Source organism: Tachyglossus aculeatus, chromosome X3 (assembly GCF_015852505.1).
Source record: "Tachyglossus aculeatus isolate mTacAcu1 chromosome X3, mTacAcu1.pri, whole genome shotgun sequence".
Lineage (NCBI taxonomy): Eukaryota > Metazoa > Chordata > Mammalia > Monotremata > Tachyglossidae > Tachyglossus > Tachyglossus aculeatus.
This window is the reverse complement of record NC_052099.1, coordinates 19,472,762-19,493,877: the sequence shown is the minus strand read 5'-3', so window position 1 is coordinate 19,493,877 and position 21,116 is coordinate 19,472,762. Positions and strand designations below refer to the sequence as shown.

General features: G+C 40.8%; 1 protein-coding gene across 1 annotated transcript in view; it reads right to left on the bottom strand.

Moving 5' to 3' along the window:
• CDH12 (cadherin 12) overlaps positions 1-21,116 on the bottom strand; it is a 497,253-nt gene that overhangs the window by 343,994 nt on the left and 132,143 nt on the right. Inside the window, exon 2 of the mRNA XM_038770299.1 lies at positions 6,423-6,520. The gene's annotated coding sequence lies outside the window, so the exon portion shown is untranslated. The remainder of the gene's footprint in view (positions 1-6,422; positions 6,521-21,116) is intronic.

Below are 21,116 nucleotides of genomic sequence, written 5' to 3'. Positions count from 1 at the left end.
TTAGTCCCAGGCTTTGTCCATCTATTTATTTATTTATCTTACTTGTACATATCTATTCTATTTATTTTATTTTGTTAGTATGTTTGGTTTTGTTCTCTGTCACCCCCTTCTAGACCGTGAGCCCGCTGTTGGGTAGGGACCATCTCTATGTGTTGCCGCCTTGTACTTCCCAAGCTCTTAGTACAGTGCTCTGCACACAGTAAGTGCTCAATAAATATGATTGATTGATTGATAGTACAGTTTCCCATAATGCATCTAATTAGGAGAAGCAGGGTGGCTCAATGGAAAGAGCATGAGCTTTGAAGTCAGAGGTAATGAGTTCAAATCCCAGCTCCGTCAATTGTCAGCTGTGTGATTTTGGGTAAGCCACTTCACTTCTCTGTGCCTCAGTTACCTCATCTGTAAAATGGGGATTAAGACTGTGAGAACCCCGTGGGACAACCTGATCACCTTGTAACCTCCCCAGTGCATAGAATAGTGCTTTGCACATAGTAAGTGCTTAATAAATGCCATCATTATTATGTAAAAAGACTGGCTAATATCCTAAAAAACCGAGTTCTTTCCATTAATTATCCCACTAGGTTGACCCAAAAGCAGGGCTTGTGTCTACCAATTCTATTTCATTGTACTGTCCCACAAGAACAGTGTATAAAACACTCTGAATACAGCAAGTGCTGAAGAAATGTGATTGATTGATTATCATGTTGGGAAATGATACAAAAGCAGCAGGTTTTTTTGCTTAAACACTGTTTTCCACAGATAAGCATATCAGTTTTCAGATTAGCAGGTCAATATTTACTAGTAATAAAGAGAGGATTTGGATTTTTCCTATGACATTTCTTTTGAGTGAAACGGATCTTAGCCATTGTTCATATAGTGGAAGGAAACACATTTTAATCAACTTTCAAATGATTTTCTGTTCACTTCCCAAAAGGCACCTGCCTGTGATGATGAAGAGAATTTTGGAGAATAATATAAAATAAAATGGACAACTCATGCCTGAACCAAGATTACATCCATTATACATAATCATACATAATGAGTGTTTACTGTGTACAGAGCACTGTACTAAGCGCTTGGGAAAAGTACAAAATTAAGCAGTGTCGCATAGTGGATAGAGCACGTGACTGGGAGTCAGAAGGACCTGGATTCTAATTCCAGCTCCACCATTTGTCGGCTGTGTGACCTTGGACAAGTCACTTCACTTCTCTGGGCCTCGGTTACCTCATCTCTAAAATGGGAATTAAGACTGTGAGCCCTAAGTGGGCAGGGACAGGGACTGTGTCCAGTCTTGAGCAGCCTGTATCTACCCCAGAGCTTAGTGCAGTTCCTGCCACGTAACAAGTGCTTACCAAAAACCATAAGATAAATAAATTCTGTAATTTAATCCTCCACAGGTTTGCAACCCCGAGGCATCATTATCCACAGTGTCCACCATGGTATCCAGGCTCTGACATTACAAACCATTCTGCAAAGTAAATTATGCCTCCTTCTCCGGAACACCAGCGCCTCTCATTCTCTCCCCCAGAATTTGATTAGAATAAAGGCGTTAGACATGTTTACGTGTTTGTTTACTGTAATTCTTTTAAATTATCCTGGGTGATAGTTTGATGATTCGGATTATAGCCTTTTCTGTGAACATCCAGACCGAGGACATATCAAGCAGAGCCACGGAAAGAGTGCACGGGAGAAGATCGATCATCATTTCTGTTGCATGTATTTACTCTATTTTAAAATGTCATTCCCAGCACCCATAGAGGGGAAAATGACCTTTAAAATTAATTGAGAAGTCATGCCAAAGGGAAACAATCCATCCACTCAAATGTTCTTTTTTTCTGTGTACAATATTTTCATACCTTCAGATATGAGCTCTGAACAGGCAGTAGGAGCTCTAGTTGCTGGGAAGCTTTATGGGAAAAACAGGGGCCCTCAAAGGACCTGGCTTCTAAGCTTTGCTTTGCCACTTGAGTGCTGTGTATGCTGGGGAAGTCACTTAACTTGTCTCTGCCTCAGTTTCCTCAACCATAAAATGGGAATTCAATACCAGTTCTTCCTCGTACTTGGGCTGTGAACCCCCTCCGGGACTGTGTCCAATCTGGTTAACTTATCTACTCCACCTCTTAGAACAGTGCTTGACACAACAGTAAGCACTTATATATAAATGGCAATAATGATGATGATGATGATAATAATAATAAAATAATAACAACAACTAATAGAGGGAAAGGAATGCAAAGACTATGACTGGATGTGAGATCCAAAATAATCAGATAGGCACTGTCACACGCTGAAAGGTGAATGGTAGTTATATAAGATAAATTATTTTTGATTGAGTATGATCTTAAATCTGAAACAATCCACTGAATTTCCTCTTTCCCCTACCCCATTCCAAGGAAATCAACCCATTTTACAAACTGAATGGAAACAGACTCCTGTGTATGGGAGCTTCCCTACAACACAGGAGATAGGTTCCTGAAGAACCTCAGGTTACAAGAAAATCATGTTACAGTAAGCATTGACTTCCCAGAAATTTAGGGGCTACAGTGCAGTTAGTTGAAAGATAAACCCATGACTGACATATCTAAGACAAATTCCTTAAGGGTTATGTCTGCTACTAATAGAAGGCTTTACACCTTTGCTACCCACTGATGTTTAGTGAGTATCATATGCTACTTGCAAAACCACAAAGAAACATAATCTCCTATTTAGTTCAGGAAGACTGATACAGAAACTGGGAAGAGGAGATACACCTCTTTTATGTTATTTGTTAAGTGCTTAGTCTATGCCATGCACTATTCTAAACACTGGGGTGGATACAAACTAATCAGGTTGGACACAGTCCATGTCCCACATGGGGCTTATTGTCTTAATTCCCATTTTACAGATGAGGGAGGTGAAGTGACTTCCCTAAGGCCACACAGCAGAGAAGTGGCAGAGTTAGGATTAGAACCCAGGTCCTTCTGACTCCAGGCCCATGCTCTATTCATTCATTCAATCATATTTATTGAGCGCTTACTGTGTGCAGAGCACTGTACTAAGCGCTTGGGAAGTACAAGCTGGCGACACATAGAGACGGTCCCTACCCAACAGCGGGCTCACAGTCTAGGGGGGGAGACAGACAACAAAACATATCAACAAAATAAAATACATAGAATAAATATGTACAAATAAAATAAATAGAGTAATAAATACGTACAAACATATACACATATATACAGGAGTCCAATGCTACTTGGCAAGGAGATAACAACTGTCTTTCAACAGAATTACTTTCCCACCAAAATGGCAACCCTCCCAATCAATCAATCATATTTATTGAGCGCTTACTGTGTGCAGAGCACTGTGTTCTATCCACTAGGCATCACTGCTTCTCTTGCCTGGATGATGTCTTGTTATTCACTGGGCCACAGGCTCCTTCACCACATCTATTTGGGCTAATGTGTGGATTGTATTCTGCACAAACAATTTCTCATTGTGGAAAGAACACTCCTGCAATGTTTAAAGAATGTTTTCTAGTAAAATTGGGAGAGGCTCATCTCCCACTTATCGGAATTCAGCAGCATTTGGACCATTCCCTAGGGGAAGTGAGTCACCAGATAAGTGATAGCATTCTTTACACAAAAAGTGCTGCTCAAAGAATTCCTTTGAGAATTTTGAGGAATTCCTCTCAAGGTGGCTGAGAGCATATGATAGATGGAAGTCTGTTCCTTGACCAATACAAGTCAGGAAGGCACAGTGGATAACAAAAACAGTAATACTCATAAAACACCTATTTGGTGGTCAATGACAATTCTAGGTAGCTCGTCTCTTCCCGTTATTTCTTCAGTTTCTCATTCATTTTGTCTGAATGCCCACAGGCCTAATGAGAAAGAGCATGGGACTGGGTTCTAATACCAGCTCTGCCACCTGGGCGACCTTAAGCAAGTCACTTAACCTCTCTGGGCCTTGGTTTCCTCAACTGCATACTGGGGATAAATTAACTCCTCTTCCTACCTCTAAGTTTGGGAGCTTCCTCATAGAGATTTTTTAAAGAGAACAATTTCCTCTGATGCCCCACCTCCACAGCACTTATGTAAATACCCTTATCCTCTTATTTCCCCTATTTATAATTTATTTTAATGTCTGTCTCCCTCTGTAGACTGCACACATCCTCATTGTTTCTGCCAATATTTCTGTCTCAGTAGCTGGAACAGATGAGGGCAAGCAGGGTCTGCTAGTAGGATTTCCAGTACTCCCAGAGAAATATTGTCCTGAAGAACTTCAACACTTGCCACCCTAAAGAAGCATCGTGGCCTAGTGGAAACAGCAAGGCCCTGGGAGTCGAAGGAACTGGGTAACAGTATAATAACTCTGGCTTTTGTCTGCTGTGTGACCTTGGGAAACTTACCTGTGCTTCAGTTGCTTCATCTGTAAAATGGAGGCCAAATTTCCCTCCTTTCAACTGAAACTGTGAACCCCATTAGGGACAGTATCCAACTTGAGTAATGTTTCTCTATCGCAGCGCTTAAAACAGTGCTTGTCACATAGTAAGCCCTTAATAAATTTCACAATTCCTGGAACCTATGACAAGACTCATCTTGTGAAGACACTTCATCTAATGGCTGAATTCCTTTTTTTTTTTCCTTAACGGTATTTGTTAAGTGCTTACTATATGCCAGACACTGTACTAAGCACCGGGGTAGATACAAGCTAATTAGGTTGCACAGGATCCACGTCCCACATGGGGCTCACAGTTTTAATACCCATTTTACATATAAGGGAACCGAGGCACAGATAATTTCTGTGACTTGCCCAAGGTCACACAGCAGACAAGTGGTGGAGCCATGATAAGAAGCCAGGATCTTTGACTGCCAGGCTCTTTTTCTATCCGCTAAGTCACTCTGCTTCAAGAGGAGCATTAACTATTTCAGGTCCCAAACCTGATGGGCTAATGCTCCTTCTAATTTATGTCCTACTACGAGAGAGTAAATGTAGGCAATCGGAAAATTTAGGCTATAATTTGGTCAATTGGAATGTTATGTATGTTACCTTTTGCCTGAGAGAAATGGATTTACAAGTTTATAATAACCTCTAGGCAGATGAGGAAGTTGCTATTCATAGCAGGCTCTAGTGGTAAAGTGTCCTCATTTACTTAACCTTTCCACCTCAAGACAACACATTAGGGGAAAAAAAAATGTTCCTCTCCAGTGTGATTTGTCACTAAATTAGGAAAGGAAGAAGCAAGGTAAGAATGCTTGGTTTTAGCACAATACCTAAACTTCTAATCAATCATATTTATTGAGCTCCTATTGTGTATAGAATGCTCTTAAGTGTTTGGGAAAGTACCACAGTATTATCAGGCTTAGCATATGACCTTGAGGAGCTTAAAATCTAACCAAGCAGATGGGTTACTGGAATCCATTGGAAAAAAAAAATGGGGGAGAGTTTAGAGTAACTGGGGAAATCATAGTCTGCTATATTTTATTCAAAGACAATACATTTTTAAGCTGTTAAATTAGAAAGACAGTTATGGAAAGGTATAGGCTCAGAAGAAATTAACTGGGATTAAAAAACTGCAAATCCTAATTCATAACTCATTTAATTCTGGGTAATCTAGAAAGAATTGAGGAAACCTGCAGGTCAGATAGTAGAAAAGATGACAACACCTCTTCAACTCATTATACAGTATAAAAAATATACATAAAATATGGAGTATATAGAATATACATAAAATACAGACTAAATATTTTTCCCTTCCAACACTTGCATTTTCCCTCAATTCCCATACAGTTCTAAAGCACACTAAACTTACTCCAAGGCTAAAAATGCATGATCACTGAGATTGAACTGTGGGGATTAGATTTATTTTTGTCTCAAGACTAAGAATTCATTTATAATTACTCTTCTGGAAGTGACAGAAAAATGGTTGAACTTGCTACTCCTATGAGATGTGAACTCTAACAGTTATTTTTGTGACAGACTTATATTCCAGGCATTAGGAAAGGAAAAAAAAACTAAGTTGATTGCATAAGTAACAATTGAACTAGACATGCATTTTAAGGAACACCAGGGAACTTGTGTCATTTTCTTTTTTCCCCTGTAAAGGCTATGCCGGAGGCTTGCCTTTGAAAGAAGACGTATCTATTTGATGAAAGGAATTCTATGACTACCGGACTAACCTTAAAACTCAAGCTCACAAGGAAAATGATCTTATTTTTGAATAGATACCAGTTTGTCATCTTTGCCTATCTGCATATGAATTGAAATCGTGCCAAGAAGCATAACTTGGTTCCACATTCAAGTTACTTTTTTTTTTCCTGGAAAATCTGCATTCTGATGCTCTTCAATTTTCTCCATGCTTTCTCAATTAAAAAGCCCAGAATAGTCATGCTTTAGCAGCTCGCAACTACTACATAGGGAGTTAGAGTGTAGAGGCAGCCTACCTTTAAGAGAAGGATCATCATCTGAAACTTCAAAGCAAAGTTCTCCAGTCCTCAGCTGGCTGCATTCCCAAACAACACCAACCAGCTGGCCAGCGGAGCTGCAAAAGCAATTATACAAAAATGAATTGTTTAATAGCACTCTCACCTTTTGTCACTTGAACTCCTTAGAAATGACAGGTAAAGAATGTCAGATTGAAAATGAGTCACACTGTAATTGAAAACGCCCTTAGAGTTTCAGTTTAAAATATTGCTGAACCAGTAATGCGCTAAGAGTACCTCTCTGAAGCAGATAGCCCTGACTGAGAACACATGCAGTGGGAAAAACACACAATAGAAGCAGCATGGCCTAGTGGCAAGTTCAAGAGTTTGGGAGGCAGAGGATGTGGGTTCTAATCCCAGCTCCACCACTTCTCTGCTGCTGTGACATTGGACAAGTCACTTAACTTCTCTGTGCCTCTGTTACCTCATCTGTAAAATGGGGAATAAGACTGTGAGCCCCACGTGGGACAACCTGATTACCTCATATCTACCAGTGCTTAGAAAAGTGCTTGGCACTTAGCATTTAATGAATACCATAATTGTTATAAGTATTGTTATCATGCAACTCGGGTTGTCCCTCATTCCCATTATACAGATGAGGTACCGAGGCCCAGAAAAGTTAATTGACTTGCTAAAGGTCCCATAGAAGACAATGGTAGAACTGGGATTAGAACCCAGGTCCTTCTGACTTCAGACCACTACTACTGATTCCCAGTAACTAGTCAAGTAACCAGGAACTTGATGCTGCTGTGATGCCTGACAATCAGTGGAATAAATAATATTCTTATTCCAGGACTGTTGCAGTTAAAAATACTTCAATAGTTCTATTTTTCCAACATTACAGTTAATCATTTTTTTCATTTCCTGTCACTCATGAAATTGTAGTATGTTACCTTAGTCCATGCCTCAGAAGTTGCTGTCTTTGAAATGCTAAAATGAAAGAGAAAGAGAGAAAGAAAGAAACATGGATTGAGAGAGAAAGAGAGAGAGAGAAAGAGAGAGAGAGAGAGAACGAGAGACAGACAGACAGGGAAAGGGGAAAGACCAGATTATATTGTTCCTTCTCCTTTGCTTGGTAAAGTGCATGGCATATAGCAAGCAATTAACCAGAGAAGCAGCATGGCCTAGTGGAGACAGCAAGGTCCTGTGAGTCAGAAGGATCTGAGTTCCAATTCCAGCTCCACCACTTGTCTACTGTGTGACCTTGGGCAAATCACTTAACTTCTCTGTGCCTCAGCTACCTCATCTGTAAAATGAGGAATAAAGACTGAGTCCCATGTTTGACAGGGACTGTGTCCAACCTGATAAACATGTCTATATAATAATAATAATAATAATAACGGTATTTGTTAAGCACTTACTATGTTCCAAGCACTGTTCTAAGTGCTGGGGTAGATATAGGGTCATCAGGCTGTCCCACGTGGTGCTCACACTTTTAATCCCCATTTTACAGATGAGGTAACTGAGGCACATAGAAGTTAAGTAATTTGTCCAAGGTCATACAACAGACAAGTTGCAGAGCCGGAATTAGAACCCATGTCCTCTGACACCCAAGCCTATGCTCTTTCCACTAAGCCATGCTGCTTCTGTAGTATTTAACAAACACCATAAAATAGTACCATTAAGAAAGACTAAAGATATATGGAGAGTGAGACATGGAGAAAGAAAGGAAGGACAGATGAGTCAAGAAAGTGAGACCAGAGGGGAAAATAGAAGAAAATCAGCACAAGGAACGTGGAAGAAAAGGAAGATATCAAAAAGGAATATCGTATATTATCTAAACGCCTTTGGATATGATTTGGGATTGTTCAGAGACCCCTTTAGCACTGAAAACTGTTGTTTCAAAACAGTATATATGTGTCCTAGAATTTGGATTGAACTGTGCCTTGAAAGCACAAATCACTTCAAGAAAAAAAGGAATTAAAATGTACTCTATTTTAGGTCCCTAATTACTTTGATTCCTTAACTGCTGCATAGATGTATCCAAGACTGTTCTCATCACATTGTTGCCAGTCTAAATTCAATAGCATGAAAAAGAAAAAAAAACAATGACCTGCTCAGAGTGGCTTACTGAACTTATTTTGTCTAGTATAGTTTCATATTTCTGCCACAGCACAGTCAGAGAGAAATCACAGGTTAAACAGACTCATCCACCTCTTCACTGCAATCTGAGGTTCAAAGAAGTGTTTTCAACAGATTTATGTGGCAATATCAAAACTCCTACCTGATCAATGTCAATGTGGTGTGCTATTGATTTAGCCAAAGTTAACCTTATGCATCAGTAAGTCTTGCTATGAACTGAAAACAGAAGACACAACAAATGATGGGTTGAACATCCATTACACTGTTCTTCAATTATGTAATGTAAAGTGTGGCAAATGATGTGTACAGAAAATGAAATTGTACTAAGATCTAAGACTTATGAATATTAAGAAATTCAAGATTTACCACAAATGCATTTCTTTTAATGTTCTCTTTTTCTTCATATGTTAACCCATTTTAAACCATCCTGCCATTGATGTAGCATGTGTGAATTAAAAGGAGTTTCAGATCACATGGACGTTAACTCCTTTCCTCCTGAACTCCAGGGATCATTCCAAACCACCCCGTGCTCCCCATTGTGGGAGATAATTCAAAAGCCATGTGGTCCCAAACTCCTATTCCACATGCTCTGGCATTTATGGATTGGGCAGAGGGTGGGACAATCTTTCCTCTTCTCCCAATCCCTTCTGCGTCGCCCTGACTTGCTCCCTTGGTTCTCTCCTCTCCCAGCCCCACAGTACTATGTACCAATCTTCTAGACTGTGAACCCATTGTTGGGTAGGAATTGTCTCTATTTATTGCCGAATTGTACTTTCCAAGCGCTTCGTACAGTGCTCTGCACACAGTAAGCTCTCCATAAATACGACTGAATGAATTAATCTATAATTTATTTATTTCTATTGCTGTCTGCCTCCCTCTAATTAGACTGCAAAGTCACTGTGGGGAGGGAATGTGTCAGTTTACTGATGTACTGTACTCTCGCAAGCACTTAGTACAGTCCCCTGTACATGGGAAGTGCTCAATAAATATGATTTAATAAATGAATCCATTAATGGTATTTGTTGAGCATTTACATTGTGAGGAGTAATGTAGTAAGCGATTGGGAAAAGTTCAATAGAATTAATATTAATAGAAAACTTTCATATCAGTAAATTCTGAATGAATGATTGTGGAATTTGCATAAATCATGCCATATTGGTGGATGTGATCCCCCTCTTTGTGGGGAGGACAGGGAGATGGACGAGATGAATGAGCATGGAAGTGAACATACAGGAAAAATATCCATTGAATCTACAGAGCTTGAGGGTCAACATGCCGTAGATATGGAACTTGGATAATAATAATAATAATAATGGCATTTATTAAGCACTTACTATGTGCAAAGCACTGTTCTAAGCACTGGAGAGGTTACAAGCTTGTCTCAAAGGGGGCTCACAGTCTTAATTCCCATTTTACAGATGAGGCAACTGAGGTCCAGAGAAATTAAGTGACTTGCCCAAAGTCACACAGCTGACAATTGGCCGAGATAGAATTTGAACCCATGACTTCTGACTCCAAAGCCCTGGCTCTTTCCACTGAGCCACGCTGCTTCTCAATGTAATGAAATTGCCGAGAAGCCACGTGGCCTAGGGAAAAGTACATGGGCCTGGGAGTAAGAGGGCCTGGCTTCTAATCCTGGAACCACCACTTGTCTGCTGTGTGACCTTGGACAAATCACTTCACTGGGACTCAGTTACCTCATCAGTAAAATGGGGGTCAATACTGTGAGCCCCAAGTGAGACAGGGATTGTATCCAACCTGATTATCTTGTATCTAGTCCAGCGCTCCGTACAGGTCCTGGCACACAGTAAGCACTTTAAATACTATAATTATCATTACAGGCTGTAAACTCAGGCCCCAGAACAGGGACCATACTGGTTGCAGCAAAACTCTCCCCAAAATAACCCCCTCCAGGAGGGCATTTGGGGGGTGATTTGCAGTCTTCTGGAGGGGTGACCAGACAATCAGGGGATAAGTCAACCTATTACCTCAGGCACTGGATCACAGAAACTTTGGAAACACAAAGCACCCTGAATGCAGGGTGAAACATTCTTGATCACACTGAAGTGTTCAAAAACATTTACAAAACAAAGTTCATGTTGTCAAAGTTGTTATCAACCATGAAATTGCAGAAGAAACCTCACTGAACCAAATAATATAGAGTCTGTATCCTGTAAGAGAACCACGTCATAAAAATTAAAGACATTTTTCAAAACAAGACAATTTACTGGGATCATCTAACTTGGACTACATTAGGTAACCAATCTCAACCTGATCCTTGTGAGAATTTATACGTCAGGAATGCCACTCAAACAGGAATGCCATTTTTATAATGAATTGGAAAATGGATTGAGGACATGTGAAATGAAATTGAATGCCCCACTTTGCAATTTGCACCTATCTGTGAATCTTCAAGCCAATATCCCCCTCTTTATTTAGCTGATTGTTTTCAGTTGATACTTTCACTGCTGCTTAGAATTTCTCTACTGCCTATGTTTCATCATGTTTGTGTTGGTGCTGGTGTAGAGTTTTGTATGTGTGTAATCATGTTGGTGCCACACACCTGATGAATGTTCAATTTTGTTCAGCCATTTCATCCTGCTTCAAACAGTTGACATTGCTTTTTTAGAGGTTTTTCTTAGCACTTACTATGTGACAAGTAGTGTACTAAGCAATGGGGTAGATTCAGGATAAGAAGTTTGGGCACAGTTCCTCTCCCAGATGGGGCTCACAGTCTCAATTTCCATTTTACAAATTCAGTAACTGAAGCACAGACAAGTAACTCAACCAAGGTCAAACAGCAGACAAGTGGTGTTGGGATTAGAACCCAGATCTTCTAGCTTCCAGGACAATGCTCTTTCCCCTAGGCAACACTGCTTTACACTTGTTCTTCCTCTTGCTTTAACTTATCCGCTTGACATTTTTCTATGTCTTCTCCAGTAGGTTATAAACTCCTGGAGAACAGAATGAGTCTGCATGTGGCACAAAGACTGTGTGTGACCTGATTGTCTTGTATCTGTCCCAGTGCTTAGCACTCAGTAAGCACTTAGATGCCCCCAATCAAGACTGTGAGCCCCATCTGGGACAGGGACTGTGGCCAGCCTGATTTGCTTATATCCACCCCAGCGCTTAGTACAGTGCCTGAAACATAGTAAGTGCTTTACAAATACCATAATTATAAGTCCCCCTTTCCCAGACTAAGCACCTCTTTTCCTCAGCTCTTCCTCCCCTCCCTGTCACCCCGACTCACTCTCTTGGCTCTATGTCCCTCTCCCCACTACACAGCACTTGTGTACATATGTACATATCTATAATTCTATGTAATTATGTTGATTCCTTTTTACTTGTTTTGATGTGTGTATATCTATAATTCTATTTGTTTATATGTGTGTCTGTTTACATGTTTTGATGTCTGTCTCCTCCCTTTTCTACTGTAAAGCCGGTGTGGGCAGGGATTGTCTTTATTGCTGAATTGTACTTTCCAAGCTTTCAGTACAGTGCTCTGCACACAGGAAGTGCTCAATAAATATGATTGAATGAATGAATCATTATTATTATTATTATTAGAGGTGAACCAAGTGATGAGTAAGAAAACTTGGGGGAGAAGAGCTGCTATTCTGGGAGGGAGAGTGCTAGGGTCTAGAAGTTATTTATGGAAAAACTAGGTTTGGGGATCAATGTGAAGGTACTAATTTTTAGCGAGTAAAAGGAACAGACTCGCAAAAAAATGTCAGAAAGTGGTTTAGTGTCTAGAGGAGCCCATCCATGCTGATTTACTAAAATAAGGGAAGCAACTAATATTCAATTGCTCAAGTTAAACACCTAACATTAATAATCATTAAAATATTTTCTAAACAGATAAAATGGGCCCTGAACTGAGAGTTCCAGAAGGGAGATAAGTTGCAATAGACCCACAGTTGGAATTAAATGGATTCAGAACTTGACCCATTCTCCAGTGCGCATCAACAGCTCTTTTTCTGAGGCAGATAAAGATCACCATGAACAATGCACCAACCTACTGGCCTCTGTCAACCTCTTTAAAAGACATGCTTGTATTTCTAGTAAACTTCTCAGATTCACTGTGATCTTTTTGTTCAGGGAGTAACCACCACCTATATTTTGCAAGAATTGCCACTCCAGTGAGATTACCAGGCCATTTGATTGTGACAGTTAATCAGTCTTATGGATGACTGCATGAAATAGAATGTCAAAGCAAGTTTTGCACTTTGGAAATACTCTCTTAGTGATCCCTTATTTTCTGAGAAGTGTCACAAGATTGCATTATGGGAATAATCTGTAGAAAATTAAACTGAAGTATGCAAACTAGTGAATATTTTTAAAAACGAAACTGAGGAAAAGCTATTTTTACCACTATTAATACTTGCAGAAACTTTAAATCCATTGAAAACCTGGAGGGGCAGATTAAATATCAAAACCATTTCCATGGTAAGTCAGGAATTGAAGAAAACTGGGGCAAGGCTTTAATGAACATTTCTTTTTAAGTATTTCTGTACATATAATTATATAAATGAGTGATTCCATCCCAACTTGAAACTATTATAGGAAGTGACTGAATTTCTAGTCAATGTTTTGGAAAGTCTAGGCCCTAAAAGGTTATTTCGTAAGTGACTGAATGTGTGACTAAGAAATATAATCCCATAAAAGGCCTCGAGGATATGAATAATGTAGATTAAAAGGACCTTGCTTTGTTTTATTATAGCTACATATAAATATATTGTCCTTGGTTTAGATTAATTATTTATTGTGCAATTCAGTTGTCTACCTCTCAGATGCATTTGCTCGACAGTATTACGTGTGGGGCTGAAATGCTGGCTCTCTCTGACAATTTCTTTTTTCCTCAGCATCTATTCTTCACTAACTCAGGTCTTTCAGCCAAAACTATTTTTTAAAAAAAGGCTTTTGTGCTACTAATGCTTATGCTCCGATGAGGAAGCTGAAAGATGCTTATCTGGTATGTATCCTTTCACTTTATTCAGTAATTTGAAATTCTTCTGTCCTTGAAATTTACTAGGCAGTTGACTATATTGGAAAGAAAATATCAAAGCATGACTCACATGAATCTTTTGATGTTCCTTGTCTAGTGTATCGCTAGTGTACGGAGGCAGGGGGTTCTTTTGCTATTTCTCGGTAGCCCTCCTGATTGCCTTGGAATTCAATAGGATCTGGAGGTAAGGATATTCGAAATGATGCGTAGACTAAGATCGTTGTGGGCAGGGAATGTGTCTGTTGACTGTAATAGTGAACTCTCCCAAGTGCTGAGTACAGTCCTCTGCACACAGTAAGCACTTAAATGATTGATTGAATGACTGACAGACTGATGGGAGAGAAGTATTCCCTAGTACAGCCAGTGAATGGTCTTCGATGGCAGGAGAACCCCACCCTCCCCAAGATGAATGTGTTTCTAGAAGCTTGTTGAAACCAACAGGAAGAAAGAGAAATAGCAGGGGCAGCACTGCACATAGAAAATGCTACAGCACGACGAGGGATTTTTTGTTTTGTACCTGTAGTAGAAGTAGCATGTACTGAACTCCCACTTGGAGGAGTGTACTATACTAGGAACTTGGGAAATATGAAATAGAGTGACACATTCCCTGAACTTTGCACACTAATGGGTGGGGACAAACGTAAGAGGATTTACAACCAGAGTAAAGAAAACAAGGAACTGAATAAACATACATAAACACTTAGTGAAGGGATCATTGGCTTTGAACTGGTATTGCCAGCCACTGATTATAAAAATCTTAAGAAAGGATTAGTTCTCATGTGCTTATGATATTGGGGCATATCAAAACAAAATTAATCTAGCAAGCTACGGTTAAGGCCAGGGCCATTTTGTTGGGGCAAAGTTATGCCATAAAAAAGTCTGTGTTACTAGACTAAATAAATGTAGCCAACACAAAGTGCTGTCCTGTTGCTTCCCTAAATAGGGAATGGAAATCAGACATTACTTGCAGGCATCAATCAACTGTAGCATTTATCGAGAGCTTAGGGTACCCAGAGCACTGTACTAATTGCTTAGGAGAATACGACAGCAGCAAAACCTGTATGTGCTCCCTGACCTGAAGCTTACAATTTAATGGTGGGGACAGAAATAGAGAGTGGGCTCCCACCAAATAAAAGCTCAGCACCATCCCATCAGAGGAGCCACCAAATGTTAGTAGAATGGGCAGAAGCAGGATGGGGAAAAACATCAGTGCAACTGTAAATGGTCCCAATTATCTGACATCTTCATGGAACAGTGTCGTGCTGTTGCCAGAAACAAACCCACTCTGGTTGCCACAAGTCGCCATGAGCTACAATTGGCAATAGAGAAAATAAACCTGGAGCCAATACTAGGAGAACAGGCTTGGGAAGGGATACCATGCTGTTGTTTCTGAACATCGATTAAGTCCTACGACATAATCATGTAAAACTCTATTGTACTCGCCCAAGCATTTAGTACAGTACTTCTTGAATCCCATAGGAACTCAATAAATATAACTACTTAATTGATGAAATGCCTCTTAACCCTTTGCCATTGCCAGAGGAGTAACATTTCACCTTCGTTAACACCTTCTGACATTTCCTCAGTATGGTGAACACCTCACAGTTACCCAGACTGGGGAAATGTCAGAAAGCGATCCAGTGTCTACAGGAGCCAACTCTGTTACATTGGTATATAGTACTCTTCCAATTGCTAAGTACAGTGCTCTGCACACAGCAAACAATAAATGCCATTGATTGAGCTCATCTGGGATGATTTACTAAAATAATGAACTATGGTGTAAATTGGGTAACGTGAAAATGGTGAAAATGACCACCTCATCAACCTTAGGGAATTGATGATGGAGTCTTCTGTCATCAATGACGGATTGCCTTAGGTCAAATCACTGAGGCTTCAACTCCTTGAACGAGTTGTCTACACGCGCTGCCTAGAATTCCTCAACAACAACTCTCTCCTCGACCCCCTCCAGTCTGGCTTCCGTCCCCTTCATTCCACAGAAACTGCCCTCTCAAAGGTCACCAATGACCTCCTGCTTGCCAAATCCAACGGCTCATATTCTGTCCTAATCCTCCTCGACCTCTCAGCTGCCTTTGACACTGTGGACCACCCCCTTCTCCTCAACACGCTATCTGACCTTGGCTTCACAGACTCCGTCCTCTCCTGGTTCTCCTCTTATCTCTCCAGTCGTTCTTTCTCAGTCTCTTTTGCAGGCACCTCCTCCCCCTCCCATCCTCTTACTGTGGGGGTTCCCCAAGGTTCAGTGCTTGGTCCCCTTCTGTTCTCAATCTACACTCACTCCCTTGGTGTCCTCATTCGCTCCCACGGCTTCAACTATCATCTCTACGCTGATGACACCCAGATCTACATCTCTGCCCCTGCTCTCTCCCCCTCCCTCCAGGCTCGCATCTCCTCCTGCCTTCAGGACATCTCCATCTGGATGTCCGCCCGCCACCTAAAGCTCAACATGTCGAAGACTGAGCTCCTTGTCTTCCCTCCCAAACCTTGTCCTCTCCCTGACTTTCCCATCTCTGTTGACGGCACTACCATCCTTCCCGTCTCACAAGCCCGCAACCGTGGTGTCATCCTCGACTCCGCTCTCTCATTCACCCCTCACATCCAAGCCGTCACCAAAACCTGCCGGTCTCAGCTCCGCAACATTGCCAAGATCCGCCCTTTCCTCTCCATCCAAACTGCTACCCTGCTCATTCAAGCTCTCATCCTATCCCGTCTGGACTACTGCACCAGCCTTCTCTCTGATCTCCCATCCTTGTGTCTCTCTCCACTTCAATCCATACTTCATGCTGCTGCCTGGATTATCTTTGTCCAGAAACGCTCTGGGCATATTACTCCCCTCCTCAAAAATCTCTAGTGGCTACCAATCAATCTGCGCATCAGGCAGAAACTCCTCACCCTGGGCTTCAAGGCTGTCCATCACCTCGCCCCCTCCTACCTCACCTCCCTTCTCTCCTTCTACTGCCCAGCCCGCAACCTCCGCTCCTCCACCACTAATCTCCTCACTGTACCTCGTTCTCGCCTGTCCCGCCGTCGACCCCTGGCCCACGTCATCCCCCGGGCCTGGAATGCCCTCCCTCTGCCCCTCCGCCAAGCTAGCTCTCTTCCTTCAAGGCCCTGCTGAGAGCTCACCTCCTCCAGGAGGCCTTCCCAGACTGAGCCCCTTCCTTCCTCTCCCCCTCGTCCCCCTCTCCATCCCCCCATCTTACCTCCTTCCCTTCCCCACAGCACCTGTATATATGTATATATGGTTGTACATATTTATTACTCTATTTATTTATTTATTTATTTTACTTGTACATTTCTATCCTATTTATTTTATTTTGTTGGTATGTTTGGTTCTGTTCTCTGTCTCCCCCTTTTAGACTGTGAGCCCACTGTTGGGTAGGGACTGTCTCTATGTGTTGCCAATTTGTACTTCCCAAGCGCTTAGTACAGTGCTCTGCACATAGTAAGCGCTCAATAAATACGATTGATTGATTGATTGATTGAGGCTTTGAGAGCGAGACCTTTTGAGGAAAAAATTGGTATAGTTCTAGAGGTTTGTTCAACACCAAACACACTTTCTCATCCCTTCCCACCATGTTCCTGGTGGGACACTGAGCAAATTTTGGGCAGGGATGCTACACATTCCTGACTGTATGCTCAATTTTACAGATAAAACCCACTTATCTAGTGACCACCACACAATGTCAGGGCTATGCCATACCACCACAGATCATTAGGCAATTGCCATGGTAGCCACCTACATAACTAGGAGTTAGTACAGTCCCATATCTGACAGTCAAGATCTTCCTTGAATCTTTGATAATTCCCGATTTTTCTTAAAATGGATATACTTTTTTTTACCAATTTAATCTGCTAAAAACTTGAAGTCTTCAGTACTTTGTGCAGATCTCATTTGCTCTTTGTGGTTATAGATGCACAAAATACCATTTTAGAGTTCACTGGAGAAAAAAAAGCTTCCCACAGATTTTGAACAGTTGGGTTTTCATTGCATTCCATTAACACAGCAATTTCAAAACCCTTTTCACATTTGTTTTGTGTAGTTGGCCAACTTCACAAGTTTAAAGATAATAATATAATCATGGCCTGACATTTCACACCCCAGTCCCCTGCTAAATAAATCATAAACCTCTTGGTTTTCACTGAACCAAATTACCAGCTGTCAAAAGTTTCACTGAATTTTCTTCCAGTCAAGAATATCCTAGAGGTGTCTGCATCAAGTTGTCAAATTGGAGCATCTAATTTTAAATTATTCTTCATACTAGTTCATTTATTCATTCAATCATATTTATTGAGTGCTTACTGTGGGCAGAGGGCTGTACTAAGTGGTTGGGAGAGTACAATACGAGAATAAACAGATTCCCTGCTCACAATGACCTTACGTTTCTCTATCTTGTAAGCTCCTTGTGGGCAGGGAATAATAATGATAATGATGGCATTTGTTAAGCACTTACTATGTGTCAAGCACTGTTCTAAGCTCTGGGGGGGATACAAGGTGATCAGGTTGTCCCACGCGGGGATCACAGTCTTAATCCCCATTTTACAGATGAGGTAACTGAGGCTGAGAGAAGTTAAGTGACTAGCCCAAGGTCCCAGTGCAGACATGTGGCAAAGGCAGGATTAGAACCCATGACCTCTGTCTCCCAAGCCCATGCTCTTTCCACTGAATGTGTCTATCAAATCTGTTGTATTGTACTCTCCCAGCCACTTTGTACAGTGCTCTGAACACAATACATGCTCAAGAAATGCTGCTGATTAATCATTCAGTTTGCCATTTCCCTCCATATGGTGCTTTGCTCTTCAGAAAATAGCCAGAAGGTAGCCATTCCGTGATTCTTCCTTCTTCCAGTGGTTGTTGGCTTCCCCTTCCTAACCACTAACTTGCCCTTCCCTCTACACCCTCCACTGATGTCACTAGTTTCCCTCGACCTCTTCCCCCTGCTTAGTTCTTCTGCTATTCCACTGACTCTTTCTACCCCCACTATTAATCAAAGTCCTTGCTCCGTCCCTCTCTCCCTGACCCCTCTCCAGCCTCTGTTCTCCTTGTCCTCGCTCCTTATTGCCATGGCTTCTCCCCTTCCCTTCCCTGGCTTTTCTTTTTGTGGAGTCAAGGATTTATTAATGGAATCAGTATGTGGAAGGCACTAGTGTAAAGTCCAGACTGGGAGAGGAGAGTTACTGTGCTTTTGACCATGTGGGAGGAGAAATGATCGGAAGACCCTGGGTACTCAATCTCACCCTAAAACGGCAGGCAAGGATCATTGAGAGCTCATGATTAGGAGCCCCTTCCCCAATTCAAATTTCCAGGAATTTGGAGTCTAATTACTTTTCTCATTATTATTATTGTTATCATTATTATTATCATACAATCCAACAATCAAATGATCAGTGGCATTAAGTATTCTACTAAGAACTTGAGAGAGTACAATGAAAGGCAGGCACACATTCTCTGCCGGAATTCATCAACTGTGATTCAATACATACTTTTGTTTTGTTTTTGTTTTTCTGAGGCTGTGTTTAGCCTTTTTTGTTGACGTTCATAACAATGCCATTCTCATTATTCCTCATTACAAAAATTGTAATCCGACCATTCTAGGTAGGAGTAAGAAAGGTGACCATTCAGATCAAGAGATTAAAAAGGGAAGCAAAGAGCTGCTTATATATAATTCTTTGCCTTTCATCCCACCATCTCACCCTCTTGTCTTGTCACATTTAGTGTACCACATAAAAACAGGATAAAAGATCACTTTATATCCCTTCTGCCAACCATGTGAGATAAAGCAGAAAAGTGGACTGGAGAGAAATTGAAAGTACGGGGAAAATGTGCAAAGCAACATGACCTAGTGGGTAGATCTTGGATCTGGGAGCCAGAAGGATCTGGGTTCTGATCCTGGCTACACTCTGAGACCTTGGGGTAGCCATTTAACTTCTCTGTGCCTCAGTTACCACATTCATTCATTCAATCAATCGTATTTATTGAGCGCTTACTGTGTGCAGAGCACTGTACTCTGTAAAATGGGGATTTAGACTGTGAGCCCCATGTAGGACATGGACTGTGTTCATCCTGATTAGCTCGTGTCTATCCCAACACTTAGTACAGTGACTAGGACTTAGTAAGTGCTTAACAAATACCAATGGGAAAAAAAAATATGAAGGAAAATGGGTAAGCTGTTCTGTGTCATAGCATGAGTGTGACTTTTCTGGCTCTGTAAATCCACCCACTTTATAAATCAGCAATCTGAGGTGCTGATGTATTAAATCATACATGTAATGTGTCACTTCTGGTGTAAACTCAATTTAACATTCCCCCAGCCCTTGATAATCATCAATCAACCAGTCAATAAGATTCATTGAGCAGAACACTGTACTAAGCACTTGGGAGAGTGTAGTACAACAGAGTTGATACACAGGTTCCCTGCTAAGGGAATCTTGCAATATATTTCATTTTAAGTTCAGACTGTGTTGTCCTTGTATCTGGTCTATCAATATAAACAATCTCTTTTAAATCGCACTAACACACACATTGTAGTCTTCTGCCCAACACCAAAACCAGTAAATCTTTGGAAAATTGTGGATAAAAATCAACTATTATCAGAATCTACTCTGTTGCCCTATTAGAGTGGTTTAAAGGGGAATTTACTTTGCAGCGTAAACCTCAATTAATCATTTTGTAAGTATCACAGTGTTAGGAGCTTTTAACTACATTTAAAATTACAAAAAAACAACATCCCAGTACCCAGGCTCTAACAGGGTTTTAAGTGTCTATTTAATTTACATGTTTGACATGGCTTCGCTGCTCACCATTCATTAGATAACTGAGAAACAAAAGGCAATTAAAACCACTCAGACTATCACAATGCTGCAACTTAAAGAAGTGTGAACCTGAAGCATAGGTAGATTCCTAGCACTCTGAGATGAATAACAACATTTATTATTTAACAATCTTATTAATATTATCATTAATGTTGCTATATTATTATAATTAATTATTATTAAACAATAAATAAATAAATAAGTAAATACAAGTTAATCAATTTGGACATAGTCCCTGTCCCAAATGAGCTCACAGTCAAAAGGGAAGAGAGAGAATAGGTATTGAATCCTCAGTTCACAACTATGGCAACTGAGGCACAGAGAAGTTAAGTGACTTGCCCAAGGTCACAGAGCAGACAAGTAGCAGAGCTAGGATTAGAACCTAGGTCCTCTGGCTCCCTGGCCTGTACTCTTTTCACTAGGGCTTGCTGCTTCTCTATTAAATTATATCTCCATTAATTTTCCTTATGCATTTATCCAGTCAAAAGGAAGTAGCCGTAAACAGTGGTACTTGGTAGAAAGAGATTCCATTATAAAACTTTCTAGTGGGGAAATGTTGAAAGGGGTTGAATATGTTCCTTTAAATAGGATGGAGTATTTCATCTAAAAAAAGTCAGCTGGAACACATAAAATGCCAGCCTCAACAATGGCTTTCATTTCCTTGTTTTAACTTAAAATGTTTTGATCCCCCAGTAATAGAGCAGTAGCAGTATTTTGGATTTTAACACTTTAGTCAT